This window comes from Macaca nemestrina, chromosome 8 (genome assembly GCF_043159975.1).
Source record: "Macaca nemestrina isolate mMacNem1 chromosome 8, mMacNem.hap1, whole genome shotgun sequence".
NCBI lineage: Eukaryota > Metazoa > Chordata > Mammalia > Primates > Cercopithecidae > Macaca > Macaca nemestrina.
In genome coordinates, this window is record NC_092132.1 from 118,826,954 (window position 1) to 118,848,471 (window position 21,518).

The 21,518-nt window shown below is 40.1% G+C and overlaps 1 protein-coding gene and 1 long non-coding RNA gene across 9 annotated transcripts in view; one reads left to right on the forward strand and one right to left on the reverse strand.

Moving 5' to 3' along the window:
• LOC105476599 (uncharacterized) overlaps nucleotides 1–7,956 on the forward strand; it is a 46,784-nt gene extending 38,828 nt beyond the window's left edge. For all 3 annotated transcript variants that reach the window (XR_984153.3, XR_984154.3, XR_011607110.1), the window contains exons 5-7: nucleotides 5,175–5,311; nucleotides 6,529–6,687; nucleotides 7,845–7,956. This is a non-coding gene — a long non-coding RNA (uncharacterized lncRNA). The remainder of the gene's footprint in view (nucleotides 1–5,174; nucleotides 5,312–6,528; nucleotides 6,688–7,844) is intronic.
• LOC105476601 (unc-5 netrin receptor D) overlaps nucleotides 1–21,518 on the reverse strand; it is a 571,609-nt gene that overhangs the window by 267,046 nt on the left and 283,045 nt on the right. The gene's annotated exons all lie outside the window — the stretch shown is intronic.

Genomic DNA, 21,518 nt, shown 5'->3' on the forward strand with positions numbered 1-21,518 from the left:
TTATCTAAAGCATTGTAACAGAATTTATCCCCAAAATACTCCCAGAGTAAAATTTTTAAAAAAATGTTACTTTTAGAATCACTAGATATTTTATGAAGATAGTAGGATGAGCAGGCGGTGTTGTATATCATGTTTGCTGATGGGGAGCACGGTGTTATGGTGTTATGAAATCTAAGACTTTGGATGCACAAACCATCATGTGGTTTGGGCTCATTGCTCTAATTTATAAAAAACGTTTTGATTACGGCTGGGCTATAGAGAATGTGTTCATTAAGGTGCTAATGCTGATGAGAACCAATTTAGCTAAGCCCATAACAACCTTAGAGCAGATACTTAAAATATCATGTAACCTTTTAACAATTTTGAAAAGTGGGTATCTAAAAATAGAAACACAAAAGAGGTCACTAGGAACACTTTGGATGGGAGAATAATCTTCTAACCCAGGGTCATATGATCTTTTAAGATTCAGTTGAAATTCTCGGCCGGGCACCGTGGCTCAAGCCTGTAATCCCAGCACTTTGGGAGGCCGAGACGGGTGGATCACGAGGTCAGGAGATCGAGACCATCCTGGCGAAAACGGTGAAACCCCGTCTCTACTAAAAAAAAAATACAGGCCGGGCGCGGTGGCTCAAGCCTGTAATCCCAGCACTTTGGGAGGCCGAGGTGGGCGGATCACAAGGTCAGGAGATCGAGACCACAGTGAAACCCCGTCTCTACTAAAAATACAAAAAATTAGCCGGGCGCGGTGGCGGACGCCTGTAGTCCCAGCTACTCAGGAGGCTGAGGCAGGAGAATGGCGTGAACCCAGGAGGCGGAGCTTGCAGTGAGCCGAGATCGCGCCACTGCACTCCAGCCTGGGCAACAGCGTGAGACTCCGTCTCAAAAAAAAAAAAAAAAAAAAAAAAAATACAAAAAACTAGCTGGGCGAGATGGCGGGCGCCTGTAGTCCCAGCTACTCGGGAGGCTGAAGCAGGAGAATGCCGTAAACCCGGGAGGCGGAGCTTGCAGTGAGCTGAGATCCGGCCACTGCACTCCAGCCCGGGCGACAGAGCGAGACTCCGCCTCAAAAAAAAAAAAAAAAAAAAAAAAAAAGAAATTCTCACCAAACAATCCATCATGGGGCTGGAAATTACAGCATTAGAATCAACTAACTGCTTGTAACTTCAACAGGGTGCTTACGAGGCAGAAGCCTAGAGGTCTCAGAATTTTGGAGACTCTGTTTTGTTTTTGTTTTTGTTTAATTTATGCACTTCTACATTAGTTAATCAGTTATCTTTTTATGTTATTTGAGACACTGTTTCTCTGTCACACGTCAACCACTCTTAAAACATGGTCCTTTTCCTGATTTCCTAAAAATTAAAAAAAAAAAAAATGTCCTGACTTACTTATTACACAAAGTCTTTGTTGAATAGCAGGATTAATTTAACATCCTGAGTACTGGAAGCCATTTAAGTGGTAGGAAAACATATTTTACATTGAATATCAGATATTCATTTTCATAAAAGTAATATGCCCACTCGTTTTCTTCTTTGTTATTTTCTCTCACATCTCATGTTCACATCTATTCCTCCTCTGCCTCCTCCCTTTCAAAAAAGTTTTTTAAAACTTCACATTTTTTGGAAAAAAAATGCATTCCCTCTTTTTTCTAATCCAAAACATTTCATATTTGTACAACCAAAGACTCATTAATGTACTAGTCTAAGAAAGCAATGAGCAATCTCTTCATGATGTTACCCTTTGTCTCTCCCTAGCAGTCTCTTGAGTGAAAAAGGAACAATATAAACATACACTGTTCCATTAATGTCAATTGCTCCATCTCCTTCAAAAAAAGAGAAAGCTGTATTGAATTTCATTATGAAGTATTTTATACAAACAAAACTTTTGGTAGTAAGCATTTATTAAAATTAGATATGAATTGTAAATATCAGAAACAAAGCAGGACAATAAATCCATCACTCAGTCTAAGAAAATGGGACTTTCTTTCCCAGCACGATGACTCTGTAATGAACCTCATGTGAAACTCAATGGTAATGACCACCACTTTGGATTGGATTTTTTTTTCTTTCTTTTTCAGGTCTCTCCCTCATTTATATGTTCATGGTTTTATCACACGGGTATACATACTACCCTAGACAACATACTGTTTAGCTGATTGGTTTTGAATTTTATAAAACCTACAGCAGAATACATACATTCTTCTGATTGCATCTTATAAAAACATCTGATATATAACCCACATACCATATAATTCACCAATTTAAAGTGTACAATTCAATGGTTATAATATAGTCACAGAGCTGTACAACTATCACCACAATCTAAATTTAGAACATTTTCATCGCCCCCAAAAGAAATCCTGAACCCATTAACAGTTGTTCCCCACTCTTCCTTATTCCACAGCCCTTGGCAACCATCAATCTATTTTCTGTCTTAACGGATTTGCCTACTTTGGGTATTTCATATAAATGGAATCATATAAAATGTGACCATTTGTGACTGGCCTCTTTCACTTAGCACAGTATTTTCAAAGTTCATCCATGTTGTAGCATATGTTGATGCTTCATTTTTTTACATTGATAAATAATATTCCTTGTCTGGCTATACTACTGTTTGTTTTTCATTCATCAGTTGATAGGCATTTGGGACATTTTATCTATTAGGGATAACTCTGCTATGATTCTTCATGAATGAGATTTTTACGTGAACATGTGTTTTCATTTTTCTTGAGTAGAGTATAACCCAGGTGTAAAATTTGCAGGGGGGTCATATGGCAGCTCTATGCTTAACTTTGAAGAAGAGCCAAAGTCTCTTCCAAAGTGCCTGTACCATTCCACGTTTCCACCAGCAATGTATGAGGGTTTAATTTTCTCCACATCCTTGCAAATACTTGTTATTATCTTTCTTTTTGATTACAGCCATCCTAGTGTGTGTGAAGTAGTATCTCAGTACAGTTTTGATTTCTCTAAAGGCTAAGGATGTTGAACTTTTTTTTTTCCATGTTTCTTAGCCATTCATATTCTTCTGATTGCTTTTTTGAACTCAGTGTTGTTTTTACAGTTCACCTTTGTCAATGCAGGTATTTTGAGTTTTTGCATTTTCATTATAGTATTCTATTATGTGAAAATATCATGATTTACTTATTCAATCTGTCAATGAACATTTAGGTTGTTTACTTTGTTTTGCTATTTGAAATAATTCTGCTATAACATGTTTTAGATACCTTTTTTTATGTTTTAAATAATGCCCCACCCTGTGCTCTTTATCATTCTACTAAATAAATACCTATATAGCCAAATATGCCTTTGTACAACATATCAAGAGGCATATCTGGCCAAACTAGTGGGCCACGTACTAAATATAAATCAGCCACTCGGTACTGCTTGTGCACATGTGGGTATGTTATAAATGTATGAGGCCTGCTAAGCAGATGGGACACAATATATATTTCCTGAATAAAGGGATAGATATATACACATGCATGCATCAGCATAAGTACAGAAAGTCATATATAAGAACTGGGAGGTAATCATGCCAGCCCCATATGAGAAAGACCATTATAAGATCATATTATTTTAGTTTTAAGTCCTAGAAACTAAACAAGATATGGATAAATCTGAAAAAGAATTGATTAGAACTATACAAATGACTTAAGGGAGGAAACCCCAGAAAAAAGGCTAAAGAGACTAGACTCATGCAGGCTAAAGGAAAAAAGAAAATACTTTAAATCAGCGTATGGGATTAGAAGAAGTTATTTTAAGAGTAGAAGCAAGCTTGTAGCTGTTCTTCATTACTTCTGGAGAAAGCAAGAGGGAATGAGGCTTCAATTATAGAAGTAGGATTTTAGGTCAAATGTTGTTAAAAATTCCCCACCTCTTGTGTTCTGAGACACAAATATGTAACCAAAGGGATCTGTGGACTCCTACTCTAGTATTCTTTCTAAAGGTAGAGTAGAGAGAATTTCTAAGATGAGTTAAATTTAGCCCTGTTCAGAGGCAGAGAGGTGCACTACTACATCAATGACATCCAATTCCTTTGACCACATCTTCCTAGGGAGTCCATGTTGTAAAGGATTCTGCCTGCCAAACAGCATTATTTAAATAATTGTTCTTCCTAAAGCTTTTAATAATTGGAAACATATAGAAATTTCTACTAGAACATGAGCCAAAAAATGCATAAATATGTTCTACATGTTTTCCAGAGAAAAATTAAAATCAATATACCTGTCTACCAATAGTAGATCTAATAAATCAAAGATGACATATTCACAGAATAGAATACTATACTGCAGTAAGAAGGGACCATCGATCTATCTACCAACATGTAAATTCAATTTATGTTGCATAAAAAATGTTGCAGAAGGATATATTCTGTAGGGTTCTATTTTCGTAAATTTTTATAAATCATAGTCATAAAGGAATGTAATATGTATTACTCACAAGTACATACAAGTATGCTAAAATATAAAAATAAAATGGAAGGATATTAAATCACTGAGAGGAGCTGCTTTTAAGAAAATGGGGAAGGGAAAGAAGGTGGAAAGAGATGTGAAAGAAAAGGCACTTTAATGTTATCAATAACGCTTATTTCTCTTGTTAAAAATACATTAGTGGATATAAAAAACAGTGCTATTTGATAGTAAGTAATTGTTATCAAGGTTAAAGATACACAAGTACTTTTTTTTCAGTATTTTAAAAAGTTCTCAGGCAAAACATTTTCCACATCTCTGATTATTCCATTGCAACAATGCTTATGCCCACCAAATATTCATGTTGAAATCTTAACCCCAATGGTGATAATAAGATGGGATGGGGGCCTTTGGGAAGTGCTCTGCCTTCATGAATGAGATTAGTGCCCTTGTGAAAGGGGCACTTCTGAGATCCCTCGTTGTTTCTATCATGTGATGTTATGGTTAGAAGACAGTTGTCTGTGAGGAAGCAGTCCTGCACCAGACACTGAAACTGCTAGCACTTTGAGCTTGGACTTCCCAAGCTCCAGAACTACAGGAAATAAATTTCTGTTGTTTGTAAGCTACCCAGTCAATGGTACTTTGTTATGGCAGCCCTGAACAAACTCAGACATCCATCATTATCAGTATAACCCTGCTGAATTTAAAAAGCTCCAGCCAAGTCAAAGAAATGCATTGCGAGTAATTCATACTTTGCATTATGCTGTAGGAAACTCTGAAAATTGGGCACTCACCTCAACTGCTTTGCAAGCCCATGGCATTGAGGACTCCACACTAACATCAAGAGGACAGTGGTCTTTTAAATCTTTTCTGGCTCCAGAACAGCACTGGTCTGCATGCTAACAGGTAAACTATACCCTCCCAATTATGGGTCCATTCTCCCGGTCTCACTTTCCTCCCTTTAAGAGCAAAAGGAAACCATGACAAAAATATTGCCTATTTTCAGTTGTTCCTCATATTAAGATTTGCTTTGTTTCAGGCCATCCCACCAGCAAGGATAATTGGTTCCTAACATTTCTACTTTTTCCACCCATATGCCTGGTTCCCAAATTCTTTGAACACAATTGAATGACAGTCTAGGTACTCTATACACATTCCAGATGTCTTAGAAAAGTTAAAGAGAGGCATGTGTCTGAAAATGGGGCAGTATATGTGGCTTTGGGGAGAGAAGGTCTAAAGGGAGGATCTTTGAAAGGGTGAAAGAGAGGGAAGAAACTCTCAACTACTAAAAGGCTGGACAACATCAAAATCTTCAATTAATGCTTTAAAAACTCTTGTACCAAAATGATTGTAACAGCAGAAATGAATGAATGCAGGTTTTTAAGAATGTCAGTAAAGAGAACGGCATGACCTCAAATAAGACGCTTGTCTTATCATCCATTTCAACTTAAAGTTCAGGCAAATTTAGATTACTGCTTTATGATATATCTAGTTAACAAAAACAAAGCCTCTATATTTTCAAGTAAAAATAACACTGAACTGAACTAAGACATGGCAAGTTCAACCCGGGATTCCTCATACACTTGGACACTGCCAATTACCCAAAATGGTAAAGCTCTTCTTGGGAAGCACAAAATAAGCAAATAAAGATATCTATAAGGGCTTGTGCTGGATACAGGAAGGATGAAGAACCCAGAGATTGAGGTTGAAAGGGGAAATCTGGGTAGATGAATTTGGGAGAAATAGTAGAGAAAGTGTTAGGAGGAAAGTTGAAGAACTTACTATCAGCTTTTTCATTCTAACATCTTGAGCCAATCCTGTACAAAGGCTGTTTGGCTTCCATCTATTGATGGCATGATGCAGGAAAGATTATGATCAACACAGTGGCTTCTAGCAGATTGTCGAAGCCCTCAACATACTGCCGTGGCTGTGCTAGTGGTGGACCACCACCAAATGACAAGCCAGGTGACACTTATGAGCTGTGAGAAGTACAAACGTCTGGTGCAAACCAGAACAGATTTTCAGGAGAAAAATAGGCAATTCCGTTTGGAGCAAGGCTGTTATTTCCACATTAACAACAATACAACAAAATGCTCTTCATGATCAAATCTGTCTTATTCCAGATTTGCATGCAACTGATGGGAATCAAAAATATAACATGAAAAATTCCATAAACAATGTCTATGAAGTGGTCCAAGACTGGAAAATAAGACATCATTTCTTGCTGCATATATCATGAAAGGCTTTTTCAAGAAAGTGGAATTTGTGATGGCTCACAATGGGTAGGCAATATTTAAGTTTGATAAATAAGTAGGATGATAAATGACATGAAAAATAAAAAGCATGGGAATTAGGTAATCAGACAGGAACCAGCAGGAGACAATAGTTCAGTTTGATGGGCTTGAACCGTTGATGGGGTAGGGGAAACTAAGATAGAAAAACTAAGTCAGGGTGTCATTATCCAGGGACATGAATGCCAGTCCAAGAATTTTAGCCCCTTCTCTGAGTCAGCTGAAGGGGTCTTATTGCGGCATGGTAAAGTCTACACTTCAAAAAAATCCTTTTGATAGCAGAAATATTATTAATACTTATTATATCCATAAAGCAGTCAAAGAAACAAGGAAAAATAGTTTTATATTTATTCTGACAGTTTAAAAGGTTGTCGCCCCTACATATGGACTTTAAAAATCTGTTTTTCTTTGTTTGTTTTTTGAGACAGAGTCTCATTTTGTTGCCCAGACTGGAGTGCAGTGGCATGATCTTGGCTCACTGCAACCTCCACCTCCCAGGTTCAAGTGATTCTCCCGCCTCAGCCTCCCAAGTAGCTGGGATTACAGGCACCTGTCACCACATCCAGCTAAATTTTGTATTTTTAGTAGAGACGAGGTTTCGCCAAGTTGTCCAGGCTGGTCTCGAACTCCCGACTTCAAGTGATCCACCTGCCTCCGTCTTCCAAAGTGCTGGGATTATAGGCATGAGCCACCCCACCCAGCCCTGATCTGTTTTTTGTTGATTGTACTTACTATGCCATCTATATACCTAAACAAACTAGAGAGAAATATTAAACTCAATGGAGACAGTAAATCACTTGAACCTGAAATCAAATGCCAATTTCATTTATACCCATGCATCAGTGCTGTTTCTTGGTTACATTTACCAAGAAGATGAACAATAATAATTTCAGGCAATTAATTCAGATCTTTGGCAAGGCCACAAGAGTTTTTCTGAATACAAGAAAACAGTTACAACACAAAAGATGAAAAACATCATTTGTGCCATACTGCAGGTTCAGAACTATGTGAGTGTGTTTGTGTCATTGAAGCTAGTCTTTCAGAAATTGCCCTAATCACCGGAAATCAATCCACAACTTCATAGACACTTTAGCAAGCTGGACTCTGATATCAGGTAGTAGTTTCATTAGACCCTTTCACTTTCAAAGGATCCACAGTATAAACTTTCAGAGCCGGCAACATAATCCTTCTCATCAAATATTTGGGCGACAGGTGGAAAATTGTTCTGCCAGCTGAAGAAGACAAAATCCATTCCTTCTGGCAATTTTCTGCAATGAAAACTCCAGAAATGAATGTGCAATAACTTGTGGAAATAAATTTCAAATATTATCACACAAAAGCAGTGTGCTCAAAATCTCTAACTGTAAACTAACTCCTGCTTATCTGAATTTTAAAATGTTGATTTCTCTTTATGTTTGAATTGCCACTAAGGAAAGAGAAAATATTTTCAGACACAAAAAGCCAGAGAAATGCTAAATTCAAACAACATAAAGCAATGTTGAAAGGTATATTTGGTTAGTAGCATCTCTTGGGTCAGGATACAAAGACCAAAGGGCCATTTTCTATCATAACCTAATTTCTAGCAACTACGAGACTATCCACTTTGACTGGAATGTTGTACACAAGCCAGCCTAGAAATGTGTTGGGCTTTGACTCTTCCTGGTTGGTTGCAGTGACTCCCATCTGCTCTCCCATGCAGAGACAGATCACTTGGCATTCCTAATAATGGTTCTTTTAAAGGTTTCTCTCAAAAGCCATCGTTTGCTCACTCCCTAGCTGTGTAAGAGTCTGGCAGATGGGTATGTGATGGCATGGGAGGCTGACAGCGTTTGCAGCAAGTTAATGAGGGAGAGAAGGTTGCACACTAGCAATCTGGGTCTGCAGTGTTGCACATGAACTGCTCAACTATCCTTTCCTGCATAGGGAATCTGCATGTCAAGTGTTCGTGTGGCTGCAGAGATGCAAAATGGACTCAGCTAAGGGTCATGCCGGGTAGAAGGGTTCTGCCTTGAAATGCCATATTCGACAACTTCATTAAATCATTTTTTCACTTGGAGGACTTTTCTATCCTTTTCACCAATGATTTTCTTACATGGCTTGTATGTATAATGATCACCAATTGATTCCAATTTGGTTAGCTGGAAGTCTAGAAAATCTATTGGTGAAGTGTATGTTTGCAGTAGCTTAAAAATGTTAAACAAATGGGGGATGTAAACAAAATGGCCAGTTTACTGCATCATTTGGTTTTAGAAAGCAAACTCTTCATGGATTTTAAAAGAACCTGTTTAACAGGTAAACAACCATTATACACACACCATTCTCGTTCAGCAATATCTTTGGTGCTTTCTCTGTACAAGGCTCTGTAATCGGAGTTTGGAATACTTGGCAAAAAAAGAGACAAAATCCTTGCCCCTCAAGTAGCTCACATTCTTGGAAGGAACAAGGCACTCAATGTTAACAAGTATATAGTGTGTTAGATGACAAGTAAATGCTGTAGGAAAAAATAAAGCAGGGGAGAAGAACTAGGAATGTTGGATGAGAGAGGATTACAACTTAGAATAGCTTGGTTAAGAAGGGCCTGGCCAGGCATGGTGGCTCACACCTGTAATCCCAGCACTTTGGGAGGCCAAGGCAGGTGGATCACTTGAGGTCAGTAGTTTGAGACCAGCCTGACCAACATGGTGAAACCTCAACTCTACTAAATACAAACAAATCAACTGGGCGTGGTGGCATGTCCCTGTAATCCCATCCCAGCTGCCTGGGAGGCTGAGGCAGGAGAATCACTTGAACCTGGGAGGTGGAGGTTGCAGTGAGCTAAGATTGTGCCATTGCACTCTAGCCTGGGCGACAGAGTGAGACTGTCTCAGTTTAAAGAAAAGAAAAAGGGAGGGCCCAAGAAGGCAAAAGGCAAAGGAGATGAGGAAGTAATGCACATGGATATTATGGGAAGAACACGTCAAGATCAGGAAATAGCAAGTGTGAAGTCCCAGAGGTGGGAGCCTGTCTGGAATACTAGAAAAACCAAAGAAAGCATGTGCTGCAAGGTGTACGTGGGAGCCTGGAGGAAAGGCGTGAGGAGGCAGGTAGGAAGCTACAGAGAAGAGGAAGAGATGCGAATAAAGGAGTGAGGCCAGCCATGGTGGCTCACATCTGTAATCCCAGCACATTGGGAGGCTGAGGTAGGCAGATTGCTTGAGGTCAGGAGGTCAAGGCCAGTCTGGGTAATATAGCAAGACGCCATTTGTGGGGTCCTATATCCAACAAACACATCTGCAACCATATCTCCATAATTTAATAGATTCATAAATTTTTATAGCAAAATCTCCTTAATATATAGCTACTAATTCGATATTATAATACCTTAGAATGATACATCTCTGTATTTTCTAAAATGGGTAAGTTCACCAAGCAAATTTAAAATGCACACAAGACCAGGGGAGGAGAAGATTGTTGAAGCTAGATAAAGACCTCTGTTTTCAAAGGATGTCAGACACCTGCATTCTACATGATAGTCAAGGATCTCCATTGAGTAATATATATATATACACATATATGTATATATATGTATATGTGTGTGTATGTGTGTGTATATATATATATATAAAGCTCACTGTTAGCCTTGAACTCTCAGGCTCAAGTGATCCTCTTGCCTCAGCCTCCTGAGTAGTTAAGACTATATAAGCACATGCCTGGCTAATTTTATAATGTCTTAGAGACATATGGGGTCTCACCATGTTGCTGAGGCTGGTCTTGAACTCTTGACCTCAAGCAATCTTTTTGCTTCTGCCCACCAAAGTGCTGGCATCACAGGCATGAGCCACTGCGTCCAGCTCAGATAACCCTTAACCTTACTTGCATGAGTATATGAAAGGGAAAAGTAAACTTTTGAACTTATACTTTATACTTTTAACGTGTTTTACTGTAGTATAACCTCCATTAGTTGATAGTCTAACAAAGTGAGATGTTTTGATTGGGGGTCTATTCTAGTTAGAATCACAGTATCTCAGTATCTTAGAGGTAGAATACAATTCAAATGTCTCAACATCATTTCAATTTTTGAATCCTACCGACATATCACCCATCTTCTGCTAGACCAGATCTGATGTGGAGGCAACCATTGCCTGTCAAGACCATCTCCTCCTTTGAATAGCCAGGCACTCAGAAGGTTCTGGTCAAGGTTAAGTGTATCAGTTTCAGAGTCAGACAGCTTAAGTTTAGATCAAGCACATCCAACCTATGTCATGTGGCTACATGCAGCCCAGGACAGCTTTGAATATAGCCCAACACAAATTCATAAACTTTCTTAAAACTGAGTTTTTTGTGATTATTTTTTAGCTCATCAGCTATTGTTAATGTATTTTATGTGTGGCCCAAGACAATTCTTCTTCTTTCAATGTGGCCCAGAAAAGCCAAAAGATTGTATATTCCTGGATTAGATTCTTCCTACCACTTATTATTGTGAGGCCTTCAGCAATTTACTTAACTCTTCTAAACCTTTGTTTTCTTCTATTTAACATAGGAATAGACATACAACTTCCTCCTGGAAGGGGATTGTGAAAATTAAGACCTATTTTTTATTTTTATTTTTTTAAATCTTAGAGCAGGGAACTCGCAACATTGGTCAGGCTGGCCTTGAATTCCTGGGCTCAAGCAATCCTCCCACCTGAGCCTCCCAAGTGGCTGGGACTATAGAAACACACCACTGCACCAGCTATAAAAATTAAGACTTAAATGACATAAAATGCTTATTTTAGTATTCCGTGCAAACAGAATTATTATTATTAACATGATTTTATATACTGGTCCTAAACTACCACAGGTTAGCCAAAAATCATGTTCATTATATTTACACAAGGCCTCATTTCAGTATTTCCTTGGCATCTCAGGATTTCACAGTCCATCATGGTGCTACGTATGGAAAGAATCAGCAAAAGAAGAGCTGCTCTTATATAGGCCTTAAGGTATAATCTAGAAATCTCTTTTGAAGAAGAAAGTCCCTGAAAACTTATTTTCCTAGGAGATGCAAATCTCTTATACTCAAGGGAAGGCCAACAACAAAAAAATGATTAATTGAAGTCCTCTTAGTTGGAGGTCAGTTAATGGAGGTTTTGCATATATTAATTGGCCTTTCCCTCAATTAGTCCAAATTAGTAAATTTTACTGTACATTTGTTCCTGTCAAGAGTGAATTAATAATTTAGATGTGACATTAAATAAATACCAGACATTGATTTGTATGTGTCATCTCTGAAAACATCCATTTTCCTGGCAAGTGAAGGCAGAAGGCAGCAGGGAGCTTTTGCTTCACTTGTGTATACCACCCAGGACAAAAAAATGTGGAAAGCTTCCTCCTTAGAAAATCAAGTGGATTGATTCGAACTTACAGACAGCAGGCCTGACTTGTCTGGCCAAGCTGAGATGTTGAACAAGGCTGTTTGTCTCTACTGAGCTTCCCAGTGCATCCCGAGCTAACTGGTGAGGATATGGTGGAATCAAATGTTTCTTGGTCTCAGGGTCACCTCTTGAGGCAGAGGTTGTAAGAGGCTATTTATTACAACCTCAGCAATGATTGATGTCTTATTGTTGCTAAAAAAGTCAGAGGCAGCAGGTGGTAACTGATCACAGGTGCAAAAACATGCAACAACTGATAGTATCTATTTCAACATAGGCAATGATGCATATGATACTGTGAAATATATATTTGGTTTTTGTTCCCTTTTCCTGGCAAATAACTCCTAGTATCCTGGGAATCTCCAAAGTGTTTTTTTTTTCTTTCTTTTTTTTTTTTTTTTTTAATAAAAAAGATGACCGGTAACTGGTACTCCCTAGGTAGCTCCAGGGTGGGGGCTGGTCACTGGAAAGACAAAGATCAAGGCTTCAACAGAATGTTGTTACTTTCAGCTCCACCTCCTTAACTCCAGGTAGAGGGGAGGGGACAGGGGATGAAGGTTGAGTGAATCACCATTAACCAAGGATGTAATGAAAAATGCCTAGTAATGAAGTTTCCATTAAGACCAAAAGGACTGGATTCTAGTAGCCTCCAGGTTGCTGGACACTGGAGATGCTTGAATGATGGTGCACCCAAAGAGGGCATGAAAGCTCTGCACACCCTTTCCTATATCATGGCCATCTAGCATTAACCTGTATAATTTCTAATAGCCTCTGTAATAACCAGCAAACCTAAGTAAGGGTTTCCTTAAGCTCTGTGATTCATTCTAGCAAATTAATCCAACTTGAGGAGGGGTTGCGAGAACCCCAGTTTATAGTCAGGCTTTCAGTTGGCATCTGAAGTGGAGACAATTGTGTGGAACTAAGCCCTCAACCTGTGGGATCTGAATTACAGGACACACGTGTCTGCTGGAGAATCTGCCAGAAAATTGCTTGGTGTGGGGGAAAAACTCACAAGTGTCTGAGGTCACAGAAGTATTCTGTGTTGTGGTAAGAAGAGAATAGGAAGGCCCCACTTTTTTTTTTATTTGTTTTGTTTTCTATATGCTCACAGTGAGAAAGGATGGGAAAAGTATCCAATGCAGGGGAAGAAGTTCAGCATGTAGTATGGTCCAGGGTCTCAGAAAGAAAAGAAGGAGAGAAGAAGAGAAGAGAGGAGAGGAGGGGAGGGAAGGGAAGGGGGAGGGGAAGGAAGGAAAGAGGAAGGGGAGACGAAGAGGAAGGGGAGACGAAGCGGAAAGGAAGGGGAGAGGAAGTAAAGGGGAGGAGATGGGGAGTGAGGAGGGGGAGGGGGGGAGAGGGGGAGAGGGGAGGGGGAGAGGGGAGGAGGGGAGGGGGAGAGGGGAGGAGGGGAGGGGGAGAGGGGAGGAGGGAGAGGAGGAGGAGGGAGAGGAGGAGAAGGGAGAGGGGCAGAGGGGGAGATGGGGAGGGGGGAGATGGGGAGGGGGGAGAGGGGAGAGGGGGAGAGGGGAGAGGGGGAGAGGGGAGAGGGGGAGAAGGGAGACGGGGAGAGGGGGAGAAGGGAGAGGAGGAGAAGGGAGAGGAGAAGGGAGGGGAGGGGAGAGGAAAGGAGGGGATGGGAGGAGAGGGCAAGAGATTCTTGTTCTTCCATCAAGATAATCTAAAAATTTTTACAGGGATCTATATTTGACCCTGTGCTCTCTTCCTGACTACAGGGCTCTAGCAATTTGTACCCTTTCCTCCCTTGCTGCTTCTTGGTCCTGGTACATACCCCTACATCCCATGGAGAGCTGAAGTCAGACCTCTTGCCCCTACCTCTAGTACTTTGCTGCAATAATAAACCTATTTTCTTTGATTGGTGCACAGGAAATGAATAACTCGTGCTATTCCTGTGATTCTGATACTCCCTCTGGCCCTGTACCCCACCATACACTATTTCTCCATGTCTACACAATTTCTGAGTGAGAAATACTACTCTCTGACATAGTAGAAAATACTAGGGAAAGGGAACACTTGGCCCGCCAGGCACACAATTAAAGTTCCTTAGCCTCCTCAAGACTCCCTCTCCTCCTTATCTATTAAGATGAAGTTTCCAATATCAACCTTGAAGAGTCATAGCAAGAATCAAAGAAAATAAGTAATTTTTCATTTACATTAGACCTTAGCTATTAATAAGAAATTCAAACTATTTAAGTTTTGACAAAGTGCTCACTAAATCAAACCTGAGGCATGCACACTGCTACATTTCATTTTCTAAAGATGCTAGAATTCTGCCAGATACCTCCAGTTCATTTTCTAAAGATGCTAGAATTCTGCCAAATACCTCCAGTTCATTTCTAGACTGCAAACGAAGCTCTACATCTTTATTTTCCAGTGCTCTCCCTCTCAGCTCTGCCGACCTTATCACCAGTGTGTGTAATTAAGGGGCTTAGTGCTTAGCTGGCATTGCAAGAGGCATAGTCCCTGCCCTGGTGCCACCTGCCAATCTATCCAAATTTGTTTTCTGCCTCCTTGCCACTTCCCTCTCTGAAATCTTTTTTGAAGAGAAAGCTGGAAGAGACATGAGGCCACTTTCTACCTCCCAGCAGTGCTTCCAAAAATGTACAATTTGTCTTTTTAGAGGGCTCACCCTGGACTTGGCCATCTAGCAATTATGAGAGAAGATTCAAAGGCGGTAGCTTGGTGCGAGTGATCCCTGCCTTTGTCTCTCACTAGTCTCTGAAGAGAAATACAGTCTTTCTCCTTAGGAAACTCCCAGTGATCTCTGATAAAGACAAAATGTCAGGCCCTCAGCAGATGAGGATAATTTAAGACATTAAAATAATCTAGATCTAGGTCAGGATTTTAACTTTTCTTCCCAGCTCTATCTGAAAACAATCATAGACTTTAAACAAAACAAACAAAAGACTCCCCAAGGTCACCGTCTGAAGAATGCACTGAAATCCAAATAGTGAAGTAACAGAATATCAGAGTGCCAAGAAGTTCCTAGACGGAGGTTTTGGACTTTCAAAGCACTTCCACATATATTCACCCCTTCATTTCTTGCAACAGCCTAGGGGTTGTCGTGATTAATTTTCCTGAACAAGAAAATTTAAGTGCCATGACTGTCATGATAGGACCAATGAGTGACAGTGGGAGGGCTTCCAACTCCAGGTCCAGCATGGTCCCAACAGCCCTTGCAACCTACTCAGCTCCGAAAGCAAAGTTTCTTGGCATGCTTTTTTCCTCATGTTTTTAAAAAAATAATTTTTAATTTTTGCGGTATATAGTAGATATGTATACTTACAGGGAACATGACATGTTTTGATCCAGGAATGCACTGTGTAATAATCACATCATAGAAAATGGGGTATCCATCCCCTCAAGCGTTTATCCTTAGGGTACAAACAATCCAATTATACTCTTACAGTTATTTTAAAATGTGCAATTAAATTATTAACTATAGTCACTGTTGTGCTATCAAATACTAAGCATTATTAGCACATTCTATTTTTTGTACCCATTAACCATCCCCACCTCCCCCTCCATCTCCCCCATCATCCCACTACTCTTCCCAGCTTTTGGTAACCATCCTTCTACTCTCTATCTCCATGAGTTCACCTGTTTACTCTCCTTTTATCAATAACCAAGACCCATGAAAAGTTCTCTATCCACCAGGCTGTGTTGTCATTGCCTCTAGGACCTTTGCCATGAAGTGATTCTTACTTACAGGGTAAAGACAAACTGCCTCTAATGGCACTAATAACCACAATATTCCAGCCATAGAATGGGTCTGTGTACAGGAATTGATAAGAAGAAAAGCCCTGATGGAGGCCTGCACAAAGAACTTACCTCTAAGAAAACACCTCTGATGAAGGTAGATTTGTTTGTCAAACATAATTTTTAAAGGCCAGAAAGTTATTAAATAAATCATTAAAGCAATGTGGCTAGTATCATTTGCTCCTGGAGGTTGACAGCCCTTCAGCCCTTTTCCAAAAGTCTTGACCTACCGAGCCACGTCTGCCCCACTTGAGATTCACAGGGCTCTTCCATGCACAGTCCTTAGATGCCTACACAATCACTGGCGAATGCTGGACACAGCTGCCCTGTTCTGAATCCTTTCTTCTATTATATTCCCTAAAATTATTCAATCAGTGCTCTCAGACTCCTAGATATATGTCCTAACCCAAAGCAAAAAGTCCATGAATCATGTTGCAAGGTACAGTCTTTAAATTATGACTTCAGAGTCCAAAACACTTCAGTTCAAACACTGCCTAATCATTTCCTAACTCTGTGACCTCAGGCTAACTGTTTAAATCTTCAATCCTCAGATTCCTTGTCTCTGACACTGAATGATTATACCTGGTCCTCTAGTGAATTCTACTGTTGCTGAACTTCTTCCTCTTTTTAAAGGGAGCCACTCTATCTAGTACATTCTTTATCAAGGCCCTGCAATTTCATATGTCAATCAGGATAGTTCCATTTGCCATACAAGTAATAGGCAGAAGAAACCATGTTGACCATTGAAATATGAATGACAGTATGTTGGGGGACTTGGGGACTTAAAAAGATGTATCCAAGAAGAAAAGCCTTTCTTTTCCTCTTCTGAACACTGCTGTGTCTGAATGTGATGGCAGAAGCTACCGCAGCTATCTTACCTCCATGAGTGGAGCCAGCTTGTACATATAGTCAACACACTGAAGATCACAGAATATTAAGGTCAAAAGTACCTGGGTTTCTAATATCCTCACTGAGCCACAGAATGTATAACCTACTTTCCATCAAATAATAAATATCATCTAGGTCATCTGAATCAGGGCTTTTCCCCACCACTTGAAGCTTAAAAGCAAGAAAAATACTTGAAAATAATGACAATAGCTAAACACTCATCAAGGAATATCTCAGTGTCAAGTACAATGTGAAATATTTCGGTGTATTATTTAATTATCACAACAGCCCTCTGGGATTATTAGGAAACAGCACAGAGAGGTTAAGCAACCTGCTTAATTCACCCAGTAGGGAGCAGGAAAGCTGGAGTCTGATTAAAGGCAGTCCGGCTCCGGAGCTAACCACTGTGCAAAATCACTTTCCTTACATACTGTATCTCAAAGTGGGGAAATAGGCTTTGGTTTAAAAATAAAACCATCTCGACAGCCCCTAATGAAAAGTTAGAGGAACTCAAACATACTGGTAATTTTGCAGTAATGCTGATGTTTTCCATCTGCTTCCTGCCATCTCAGGCATCTCCCCACTCAGTGCAATTGATTTTGCTCACCCTCCTAGTACCTACATCTTTGAATTTATTATTTACATTAACCCTTGCCACAAACCTCTCAATCCTATCTTGATCATCTATACCGCTACCACAGACCTGGCCTCAAATTAATTCCACTCACACCTGATGCTCAATGCTAGCCTTTCTACTGTGAGGAGCTTCAAAAGTTGCATGAGCCCCAAGCTATTTTTGAAAGAACTGATTTAGTTTGTTCAAGCCAGTCAAGCAGAGTGGCCATTCAATTGTACTAAGACCTGTTTTCTTTTTCTTATCTCCAAAGTAATGCCATAATTTGGGGGATCATTTATCTTGGGATAATTTGGGGTATTATTACATTAACCCTTGCCACATTTACCCCAAAATAAATTTATCCCAAAATTACAAAAATGTACAAAATTTAGAAAACAGGTCATCATCATTTACAAGTATTTCTCTTTAATTTTTAATTTTTGTGGGTATAGAGTAGGCGTATATATTTCTTGATTACCTGAGATATTTTGATACAGGCACGTGATGTATGATCATCACATCAGGGTATACATCACCCATCACCTCTCATACTTGCCCTTTTTGTTACAAACAATCCAATTATACTCTTTTAGTGTTTGCAAGTAATTTGATTCAAGTCATCCAAAGTTTCCATGAATACTTTACCTTGTCTAGAACAATGACTGTTTTGGGGGGCTACACATGGGTGTTCAGCATAGTTGTCTCTTCATCTGCAGAGGAAACTTGAAAGTGGACACAGGGAGCCATGTGGTAAGAGGGGACGGTGGATTCTGCTTCACCATGAGAGGAGAGGAGTCATCTGGAACCACCATTAGCAGATGAGGAACTCAATAGAATTCAGATGCCTGAGTCCTATACCAGACTTCACACATCAAACATTTTAGAAAAAGGCTCAGGAAGATGCACTGTACACTGTTCCCCAGATAATGCTGATGTGTACAAAAATCTGGGCCTCTATTATAGTTGCCAGAAAGAACAAAGGAGCCAACAAAGTAGAGGCTCTGAGTGGAGTCTAAGCACCTCCATAAGGTGATTAAGCCTGGTGGTAAAACCACAGCCTTCCTTATCATCTCTTCCTTTGCTCTTTTACAAGGCATTCCTCACATTCCACCTTAGGACCTCTTCACCATTCACAAGCAGGTTATTAGCTTGAAGGTTTTAAGAAGGCTGTATCTAATACTTCTGGGTATTCTCAATGAGGATTGAAAACTAAGAGCTAACAACTGCATAGCACCAGTGAGAGGCAATGATTAAGCACTGAGAGATATTAACTCTTTTAATCAGCCTCACAAAGCTATGGGGCTGTCAGTTTTTCAAATTACATAGATCAAAACAGAGAGCCCAAACAGCTTGCCCAGGTTCATATGGCAGGTCAGGGCTGATCCAGGATTTGACCCAGGTATCCAGCTGGTGCCAGAATTAAGTGAGAAGTCATTAATGGTTTTTGCTTCACTCTCATCAAACCCCCGTGAGTATGTCGCACTCTGTCCTTCTGAGCATTTTCCTCATACTTTTTCCTGCATGGAATACCTCACATCTTCATAATCTTTTTGCTTCTTACCCATCCTTCCAGGCTTATAGCTAATTAAGTTCAGCCAAACCTGGCAACCATTTCAAGGGTTAAAAGCATGAGTGATAATACTTTCTGCTTTATAGGGTTGTTTCTGGAAGTTTAAGTCATATATTTTAAATGCTAATAAGCACTGTGCTGGGCACTCAGCTAGCATGTTGAGCAGGTAGGTATATTTAATGTTCTTTTGACTGTACACTTCTCTTTCTTTAGGTGTTAAGACAGCACCAGACACAGGGAGGATCTTTTAATACACACTCTTCAATGACAATGATTCAGAGGGAGCAACACCAGGAGTGGGAATTAAAATTCTAACTCCCTTTCAATTAAGGAAGCCACCAGCACAGTGTTTAACCATTTTAATTAACAAAAACTTACACTACTAATTACCCTCCATTTCTTCATCAGAGAATGCGAATATCACAGAGTGAAATACTCAACAGTCCTGAGCACAGGGTCAAACTCTATCCCTGACACTTGCCAACTGATATGGTTTGGCTGTGTCCCCACCCAAATCTCATCTTGAACTGTAGCTCCCATTACTCCCACATGCTGTGGGAGGGACCTGGTGGTAGGTAATTGAATCATGGGGGAGGTTTCCCCTATACTGCTCTTATGGTAAGGGAGGAGACCACCCCTCACATTGTCTTATGCCCAATTTCTGCCTCCAGAGAAAGAAAAAGTAAAAACTAAAAGGCAGAAATGAAATCTACAAGCAGACAGCCCGGTGCCACACCCTGGGCCTGGTAGTTAAAGATCAAGCCCTGACCTAATCGGTTATGTTATCTATAGATTATAGACATTGTATAGAAAAGCACTGTGAAAATCCCTATCCTGTTTTGTTCTGATCTAATTACCAGTGCATGCAGCCCCCAGTCACATACTCCCTGCCTGCTCAATTGATCCCGACCCTCTTAGAGTTGTGAGCCCTTAAAAGGGACAGGAATTGCTCATTCTGGGAGCTCGACTCTTGAGACAGGAGTCTTGCTGATGCCCCCGGCCGAATAAACCCCTTCCTTCTTTAACTCGATGTCTGAGGAGTTTTGTCTGTGGCTCGTCCTGCTACAGTGGTAGTGAGTACGTCTCAGATCTGATGGCTTTTATAGGGGGTTTTCCCTTTTGCTTGGCTCTCGTTCTCTCTTGCCTGCCACCACGATTGTGAGGCCTCCCCAGTCACGTGGAACTGTGAGTCCATTAAATCTCTTTTTCTTTATAAATTATCCAGTCTCAGGTATCTCTTTACCAGCAGCATTAAAACAGACTAATACACCAACTATGTGATCTCCAGGAGCTCACTGTCCCAAGTCAGATTTTTGGTGCCAGCCACACACTTTGAGTCCCTGCTCTGCCATGTTGTTAGTTCAGAGAATTTAGGCAAGGCTACAAGTCACCCAGGTATCTTGTAAAAATTCAGGTTTTGAATCAGTTGTTCTGGGGATAACTGATTTGTACTTCTACAACTGATTTTGTATTTTTAACAAATTCCAAAGTGATCTTCATGTTCCTGGTCTATGGACCACACTTTGGGTAGCAAGAAGCTTGAGCACAGTTTCTTTGTCTATTAAGAAAAATGAAAATAACAGGATCATCCTTTTTGTGAGGATGAAATAAGAGAGTCCATATAGACCAGGTGTGGTGGCTCACGCCTGTAATCCCAGCACTTTAGGAGGCCGAGGTGGGCAGATCACAAGGTCAGGAGATCGAGACCATCCTGGCCAACATGGTGAAACCCTGTCTCTACTAAAAATACAAAACAAAACAAAACAAAACAAAAAATTAGCCAGGCATGGTGACATGCACCTGTAGTCCCAACTACTCAGGAGACTGAGGCAGAGGAATCGCTTGAACCCGGGAGGTAGAGGTTGCAGTGATCCAAGATCGCACCACTGCACTCCAGCCTGGGCAACAGAGTGAGACTCCATCTTAAAAAAAAAAAAAAAAAGAGATTCCATATAAAATCCTTAGTACACAGCCTTAGAAAGCACTCAAATACATTTGAGATATTTTATTTGAAATAATTTTAGTTAGGAAGAATTAGCAGGACTGAAGGCCAGAGAGTTTCCACGGTCATCTGGAATAACCAGGATGGTAATGGCAGTCCTGAAATTTGATCCTGCCACACGCGTGCATGACAACTCTGTTTAGAGTTGAATAGCACCTACTCTTTACAGGAAAAGAGCTTTGGCTTATAGGAAGGCTAAAACTTATAGGCATCTCTCATCTCTAAGTTCACCCACCCTCAGACTGTTTGTTTATCCAGTCCTCTGAGTGCTTTCGGTAGGCTCTGCCATGATATGCTTACCGTAGTGAGACTCTGCAGAAATTGAGGGATAACTTCCCATAAAACATGTTGATAATTGGCTATGGGAGACCAACATATTATATGTACCAATGAGGATTAATATGCTTGTAAAACACTGGTAGTAGCAGTCTCTCTTGTCAGCTGAAAATAATGCATCATCCCTTTTGTAGTCTCTTGTCTTATAAATTCATATTTTATTTATGTACCATTTAAAAATACTCAAATTTTAAAATTTAAGTGGAGGGCAAGTTATCACAAATAATCATCTCTCCCATATTT